The 8966-nt window shown below is 37.1% G+C and overlaps 1 long non-coding RNA gene across 2 annotated transcripts in view; it reads left to right on the top strand.

The window, feature by feature from the left end:
- Positions 1-214: 214 nt before the first annotated feature.
- Positions 215-8966, top strand: part of LOC135295327 (uncharacterized) — a 31217-nt gene continuing 22465 nt past the window's right edge. For both annotated transcript variants that reach the window (XR_010357381.1, XR_010357380.1), the window contains exons 1-4: positions 215-358; positions 2114-2282; positions 3570-4836; positions 7528-7593. This is a non-coding gene — a long non-coding RNA (uncharacterized LOC135295327). The remainder of the gene's footprint in view (positions 359-2113; positions 2283-3569; positions 4837-7527; positions 7594-8966) is intronic.

Raw genomic sequence — 8966 nt, 5'->3', positions numbered from 1 at the left:
TGGGACTTGGAGCAATTTGGTCTGGTGAAAGGTGCTCCTGAGCATGAGAGGGGGTTTGAACTAGATGTTCTTCAAAGTCCTTTCCAACTCAGGCCATTATGCGATTCTGTGATTCTATGGTTCTGTGATTCTATAATTCTACGATTCTGTGATTCTATAATTCTACAATTCCATGATACCATGAGGTCTCCCCAGAGCCTTCTCTTCTCTAGGCTAAACAACCTCAATTCTCTCATACCGTGTTCATAGGAGAGGTGCTGCAGCTCTCTGATAATTTCTGTGGCCCTCCCCTGGATCTGCTTTAATATGTTTGTGTCTCTCATTCTTGTAGACCCCTGAACTGTTCACAGTATTCCAGGTGGGTTCTTAGAAGAACAAAGTAGAGGGGAAAGTTACTTTCCTCCACTTGCTGGCCATGTCACATCTTATGTAGCCCATTATCTAGTTGGCTTTCTAGGCTGCAACTGGCATTGCTGGCTTATGTCCAAATTTTCATCCACCAGTACCTTGATCCCTTCTCCACCAAACTGCTTTCAATCTTTTAAAAGCCCAGGGTTTCCTTTGCTCTGGGTCCTTCCTTGGAGGCACCAGCTCAAGCTGTTATTTTGTTATTTAGTTCTTGCACCAAAATGAAATAATTTTAGGAATTGAGATATCTGAGACTCCATGATGGAAACCTGGGGTTGAGTCAGTAAACAAACTCTCTCTGATTGTGTGGGTGTGATGTGTATAAGGAGGCAAGTCTAGCACGGGTCAGGTCCCAAAAGCTCGTTGCAAAGCAGCTTCCATTCCAGCTCAGGTGGTGTGTTTGTGACTGCCAGAATGGCTTCTATATGGTTGGACAGGGAAGTTTCCTTAACATACAGGACCTTGCTGGTCGGGGACTGTCCTTCCTGAAGAAGGTTCAGAAGTGTGTATAAATATGTGATGGCAGAGAATGTGGAACCAGGCTCCTGTGAGTAGTGCCTGCACAGAGAAAAAGAAGCAATCAAAGGGCACACACTGAAATACAGGAAATTACATTGATAAAGAAACTAGAAAATAAGACTTTAATTTTTAAATAGCTGTAAAACACTACAAGAGGATTGCTAAAGAGGGTGCAAAATCTTCATCATTGAAAACATTTTAGGTATGACTGAAAATGACCCTGGGTAACCTGCTCTAGATGTCTGTGTTTGAACAAGGGGTTGGACTAAGTATTCTTCAGAGATTCCTTGCAACACAAACTGATTTTTGATAATGTGATTACTCTTACTCACCTTTGATGTGACGCATCTGCTCAATACAAACACAGTCACTGGTGTGCACACATATGTGGAGACCCTCGGGGGGCATTCCCTGGTCTAGGGAGACACAAGAAGCTTCCCTCAAAAAGCTGTTAGACCCCATTGGCTCCTTCCCCTGTTTCTGTGTCTGTTCCTGTGTCCCTGAGCCACTCCTTTCCTATCCCCTGACTGGCCCTGACCTTTGTACTGACCTGAGACCAGGGTCAGCCCCCAGGCCCCTGTATAGAAAAAGCCAGACCCTCTGTATGTGGGTGCTGGGACTTGAACATCTCACCACGTGGCTGAATAAAACATCTGTGGATATTATGCAAAGCTCCTTTTTGCTTCCTTACCCTGGACTATGCTAGCAGCAATTCAGACTGCTACACACATGCACACTCCATATATATTTGTTTTCTTCTAACAGTTTTTTAATAGTGTAAATCGGATTATTTCACTGATGATTTAGATTAGTTAAGTAAGCAAACAGTGACAGAACTGTAAGCAAGTCAGTGGCAACATCTGATATGGAAATCTAATTTTAAAAAAATTTACAATATTTACTTTTTTTTTAAAGAAAATCACCAGTTAGTTTTACTCCATCTTTTTACTAAGTTTTACAGTAGATTTCATTCCTGTTCTTGGCATATGTGTTTGCATATATAAATGTTTAATGTGTTTTTGTTTACTTGACAAAGTAATGCTCGTATAACCAAAGTTTTGAAAGAGAAATTAGGAGGTCTTCCAGCTTGTCTTGACCAAAAATATATGCCATGAAGAATTCTTATACAAGATGATTGCTTTTGATAGTTCACCTCAGAAATAATATGGGTTTTTTTTTGTTTCAGAAAACACATATGTAGTGAAAATTTTAGTGACTTACATGAAAAATGGATGCCTTTGAGAAGGAAGCAAATGCTAAAAAATGCTGTATCTGTTTGCTTACACATCCCCCATGAGGTGTATGTTGTCTACAAACACAGTTGCAACCGATATCAGAGGAAGTTCATTTACTTGGTATGAGGTTTTACTAATAGATGATTCCTGTAGAGATAGTACCACTGAAATAGTTTGAGTATATAGCCAGTATAGTTTAAAATACTAATTAAATTGCACATTCCATTATTTATTACTATGTGGAAGAAACAGTTCAGTGAAACTATAAATGTTACAGATTGAAAATACAGAAGTTGAAATTGTCTTTCTTGCCTGGCTTTTCTAATATGCACTAGTTTCATATTCTTTTCATTCATATTTCTTTCATTCTTTTAAAATGCAAAAGATGTGAACAGCCATCATTAAGCACAGTTATGTTACTGTGTTTTTGTCAAAAGGTTTAATTTCAGTAATGGTAACAGACACTTGTAAAGGGTATGTTCAGAATTCTAGTATTTCTAGAACTTCAGCATCAAAATTATGCCATATAATTTTTGAACCTGAAATTACTAAAGACCCTTCCATGATGAACCTTCCATTCATCAGAGTATGGACAGTATATATGCCTGTGACAAGTGTGATTAGAAGCAAATTGATTTACTTATTACACCACAGTTATGTATTTGAAGATAAGATAACAGACCAATTAACCTTCAGATGTTGAATTTGTTCAAGAACTGAAGACAATCTTTGCAGATGTCATAAAGAAATGGTAGAAAGTGTCTCTTCAAGATATAAGTGAACCAGTTGTTTTTTGCTGCAATTAATGATTTAATATTGCTGAAGAGCTACTATGTCCCTTATTAATGAATTTCCAAAATGAATTCTGGTAGGGAAGTTTCATATTGTATCCCAATCTATAGAATTTTTTTGTGGAATATGCTTATTACACAGAGTTAGCTCTGAACCCTGCTTCCTCCCTGCAGCGCAGGTTAAAGATATGAAGAGAAGACTTCCTAATCTGTTACATTCATTGGATGGAGATCCATGCCACAGCAGAAATACAAGGGTTATTCATATCTTAGAATTGTCTGAGAGTGGCCACATAGAAATTAGGGTTTGTCTCTCCAGAAAGGTGGTGACACCTGTAGCCCAGCTGAAGCACATCTACACCAATGCACACAGCTCAGGCAAAAAACAGGAGGAGCTGGAAGCCATTGTGCAGTAGGAAAACTGTGACACGGTTACCATCATGGAAATCTGGTGCAACTGTGCACACAACTGGACCACAGCAATAGCTGGCTGTAAAATCTGCAGAAGGCATAGGAAAGGAAGGAGAGGCAGTAGGGTGGTCCTGTATGGTAAAGGGTGGTATGACTGTCTGGAGCTTCATGACTGTTATGATAAGACTGACTGTTTATGGTTAAGAATCAGGGAGAAGACGGCAATGCAGACATCCTGGTGGGAGTCTGTTATACACCACCCAACTATGATGAAGAGGCAGACAAAAATAGTCTAAAAGCAGTTGGGAGAAGTCTCGTGATCCCTGGCCCTTTTTCTTATGGGTGATTTCAACACACCAGATGTCTGCTGGAAATACAATGCAGCAGAGAGAAAACAGTCTAGAAGGCTCTTGGAATGTGTGGAACGCATATAACTGGTGAGTCAGCTAGGAAATAGGCTCCACTAGACCTGTTTGTGAACAGAGAAGGACTGGTGGATGATGTGGTGCTTGGAGGTTTTCTTGATCATGACAATAGAGTGTTCCATCTGCAGAGGAGTAAGGAGGTGGGGTCAGCAAAACTGACACCTTGGCCTTCACAAGGGCAGACTTAGCCTGTTCAGGAGGCTGATTGACAGTGTCCCTTGAGAGGCAGTTCTGAAGGGCAAAAGAGTCCAGGAAGGCTTGGCATTCTTCAAGGAAATATTAAATACATGGGAACAGGTCATCCCTATCTGCCAATAGATGAACTGGCAGAGAAGATCAGACTGTCTGAACAGAGAGCTTTGACTGGAACTCAGTCAGGAAAAAGAGAATTTATGACCTTTGTAGGAAGTAGAAGGAAACTCAAGAAGACTACAAGGATGTGTGAGACTATGCAGGCAGTAAATTTGAAAGATCAAAGCCCACATGGATTCTGGGCTGACTATTGGCATAGAAAACAATAAATGTATTTCCATAAATACATCAGCAAAAAAAGGAGGGCCAAGAAAAAACTCTATCCTTAGTTGGATTCTGGGGAAACATAGTCACAAAACCTTGGGGCCAGGTTTGTTTACTATCTTTATCAACATATGAGCCAGGGACATTGTATGAGGTTCAGGAAGGTGATGTGCCCGGTTCCTGCACTTCAGTCCCAACAGCTCCATGCAGTGCTATGGGCTTGGGGAAGAGTGACTGGAATTCTTCCCAGAAAGAGTGTGGACAGCAGGCCTAGGGAAATTATTGCCCCCCTGTACTTGGTGCAGTGAGGCTGCATCTTGAATACTGCGTTCAGTTTTGGGTCACTCACTGCAAGAAAGATATCGAGGTGCTGGAGCAAGTCCAGAGAAGGACAACAAATTTGGCACAGGGCCTGGAGCACAAACCTTATGACAATAGCTGATGGAACTTGAGTTATTTAGCCTGGAGAAAAGGAGGGTCAGCGCGGACTTCATCAGTCTCTACAACAACCTGGAAGGAGCTTTTACTCAGGTGGGTGTCTGTCTCTTCTTCCACATAACAAAATGAAATGCCTTCAGATTGCACCAGAGGAGGTTTTAGACTGGTTATAGGAATGACTTCTTATGTAGTGGAAAGGTTTGTAATTGGGTGCCCAGGGAAGTGGTTGAGTTTCCACCCCTGCAGGTATTTTAAATGTGTGGATGTGGGACTTGGGGAAATGGTTTAGTGGTGACTTGACTGCAAGAGTTTAATGGTTAACAAAGTACTCTAGAGGTCTTTTTCAACTTAAATGATTCTATGATTATGCTATTATCATCTCAAAATATCTTTCTGTCTCTTCTTCATCAATGCTTCAATATTTTAAATACGTGCTAGACATATATTAAAAATCTAACTGAAGTCAGTTGAATCTGAGTTTCTTATCCAGAGATGTTCTGGGGAGGAAAATTTCCTAGATAATAATTTACAACACATGCCTTTTTCAGAATAATGAGAGCAAAATATGACTGCATGTACATATTTCACTTACCATCACAAGTTAGGTGTAATATTAGGTAAATTCAAAATAAAGGCAATACAAATTAACAGCCTTGTAACAATTGCACATATCTTCCTAGATTCAAAAACCCGCTTGTTCATAAGTCTCATGTCTGAAGTACTGGATTTAAGTTATCATTAGACTTAGTTTGGACTATTAGTCATGTGTCAACAGCATTGCAAATATAGCTACAACATCTGATTCATTTTGGAGTTGGATTGTAAGCACCAAATACTATGTTATCAGTTCTTTTGAAATCTAAAAATGACTGTCATTTATAATTGTGCCTGTTCTTTTAATACAACATTCACATACCAAATTAAAATATTGCATTAGAACATCAAAATTGCCACCACCTTGTTTATATATATGACAAGAAAAGAGAAACAACAGATATCAACAAATTAAAGACACCAGTAATCCTAGTATCTTGAATTTATTAAGAGTTTTGTTTCTTTTTAGATAAATAGAGTCCCTCCAATTATTAGTAGAGTTGTAGGACTCCAGGGTGAAAACTTCCTTAAAACAACACAAGTCAGTATTACTAGTTGGACTTCAGTATGATTATTATATGACTATAGAGTCAATATTAATAAAAACATTTTAGAAGATGAAACATAAAAAGTTATATATTTAATAGGATTAATTTATTCATAGAGACATAGAAAATAAAACTAAAATTTCTGCAAACCTAAACTAGATACTGACTTTAATTACTTCATTATTTCATATATGTCAATTAAAAAATCTATTAATAGTAGAGTTATTTTCAAAGTAAAGCATAGGGATTTAACTGTGTGAATTCTAGTAATGTCAAACTGAGTCACAAACCTGCAAATCTGCATTGAAAATGTAATGTTTTGTGTTAGAAGAGAAATTCAATGTGAAATGCAAAATGGTGTAGAAGCTAAAGTAAACACATTTAAAAGTAAAATTTTAACAGAATATTTTCACTGACACATACAATTTCACAAAAGTGTCCTGGAACAGTTTCTGAGAGTATATGGTATAAAAATGAGTTTTGGTCAGTTTCAAGTGTTATTTTAAATTATTTGCAAATATGAAATGTATTATGCATTCTGTTCTTAATTTTTTGAATATTATTTTTACATTTTTTTTCCAAAGTAATAAGAAGGAAAGAACAGTTATACTTTGCACAGTTTTTATTTTTGCAGATAGTATGTCATCTTTATTAAATAAAAGTAGTAAATATTTAAATTTTCTGTATGACAAATGTAATGCATTAGTGAGGAAGTAATAGAATTTCATTCTGTGTGTGTGTTTATTAGAGATCAATATAGCTCCTATTGGTATCAATGACTTAAAATTTTAAACTCAGTAAAACATGCATCAATCAACTTTCCTTTCAACAATAAATTACTTCTTAATCTAAGCTAGGCTAAGGGACCATTATTTATATCTGAATATATAAATGAAAAATGTAAGCTGTTTATGAAATATAAATACCATTTAAATAAGTTTATTTTTTCCTATCTTTTATATTACAAGTTGGTTTAGAATAAAGTATAGAAGTTTGAATGTCATAAGGTAAAAATATCAGTCTCATGTTTTTGATTGTAACTAGGATTTAAAAAGTAAGTTTGTTGGACTAAAATTAAGGTTTTTGAAATCGTGTTTTATTGTATCCCAAACCACATGAGGCTGATCTTGGGGATTAAAGTAGTAATAAAGTGGATAAGTAAAATTTGTCCTCTGTTTAAGTGATTTGTGCACTGCTAGGACAAAGGATTTTAAAATGTTTTCAAAAGTGTAAAACAAACCCCACATAGGTTGTGTTCCTGTAGAAAATAAAAAATTACACAACTAGCATGGCATCCCAAAACAAAACATCCTCATAACTGCATTTGAAAGCTAAAGATCCTCATCCATAAATACATATCCAGATGAAATTATCCTCTGATGACACACAACTAAATTCCAAGTAACTTTATATTTGCATTATGAAAGAGAAGATATCGATTTAATGTCTATCTCTAATTATCTAATTATTAATTATGTCTAATGGACTGATTATCAGCCTTTTTTCTGGGATCCAGGTCTTCAGAAAGGAATAGGAAGCATAGATGGGACACCAGCTAAGTTTCCAGAGTCATGTGCAGAACATTTCCAATAGCAGGATTTGACTTAAATAACATTGAGGCAATTCTGCTCTCTATTGACAGACCTTGGTGATTGTGACTAGACATGGTGAAAACTCAGCTGAAGCTGTAATGAGTCCAATACTAATGGTGAGTAGAAGGAATCTGCACATTGTAACTAGCCTTATGTCTTTAGTATATCTAACCCATGTTTGTGTGTAGACCAATTCACAAATGCCCAACACAGACCATCTCCAATGGGGTTTTTAAGCCTGTATATATCAAAGCATTTATAGACTGGTCTGCCTTGTTTTCTGCCTTCAGACATGTTTATAGCTAAAAATGCAACTTATGAGTGTACTAAATCTTTATACTAAATTTTCAGTTCCCAGTGATATTAATAGAAACTGCATATGATGCACATACAGAAGTATGATTTGAACTTCAGTAATAAAATACTTGAAAATCGGGGCTATGACAAAAGAAAAAAAAAATTACTATTCTTGTGGTTGCTCTGCAAAGCCTTACTTCCATTATTTTTTTAATAGAACTTGGGAAGCCATTCTTCACATGAATAAGCATGAGCTCAACCCCCTTCCATTTACTGAAAAATAGACCAGGTTTCTTCTGTAGCAGAAACCCAATAATTTTTTCCTGATGTGTTTAACCATGCCACAGGTGACGTACAACAACAGACAAAACAAGCACCACCACTGTTATGATCTGATTATAAGAGATGCCTCTGCCTGAATTAAGGTTCAAATGAGACCATATGCAGAAGTCAATACCATGTATTTTTTTAAAAGTAAAAGTGATGTACAGAGAAAGAAACAGGGGGAGAGGCAGGGAAGGGAAAAGAAAGATAATAAGTAAAAAAGAGAGATTAAGCAAAGATCACCACATGGATGCTTGTGACATCCCATTTTTCCCTTTTCATCCTGATCTTCTCAGTGGTGGGGGTCCCAGAGTCCTTCTTCTGGAGGTGCCACTTTTATACAGCCCAAGTCACAGATATCCACAGGGCGCAGATGCAGTTCCTGTGACTTGAGGTGGCACATGTATATGACTGCTGCTGAGAAAACAGACATAAAATGATGTATGTGATGTATAATTTCCCAGTCACAGAGACAAGACTTGTCTTGGAGGTGTTCAACTTAAGGAACCAGAAAAGAGGCAAGAAAAGAATGAGATAGAGAGAACAGTGTTGTTGAGACATGTAATGCAGTCATCTTCAGCAGGAAAACCACCACTTAGAAAGCTAAGAAGATCAAAGCTATGTGGTTATTTTTTTTTTAGTAATTGAATGCAAATGAATGATCATGAATTTTCAGAATAATTAAGTTCTCCATCAAAAAACCAAGGGATTTACCATGTGCCACCACAAATCAGCAATACATCCTTGTGGAAAAGAAGACAAATCATGTCCAAGGCTGCATTAGGAGGATTATTGCCAACAGGGAATGAAACATCTCATTTATGAGGAAAGAGTGCGAGGTGTGAATTTTCAGTCTGGATAAGATAAG

This window comes from Passer domesticus, chromosome 2 (genome assembly GCF_036417665.1).
Source record: "Passer domesticus isolate bPasDom1 chromosome 2, bPasDom1.hap1, whole genome shotgun sequence".
NCBI classification, from domain to species: domain Eukaryota; kingdom Metazoa; phylum Chordata; class Aves; order Passeriformes; family Passeridae; genus Passer; species Passer domesticus.
This window is presented reverse-complemented; position numbering and strand designations above follow the sequence as displayed.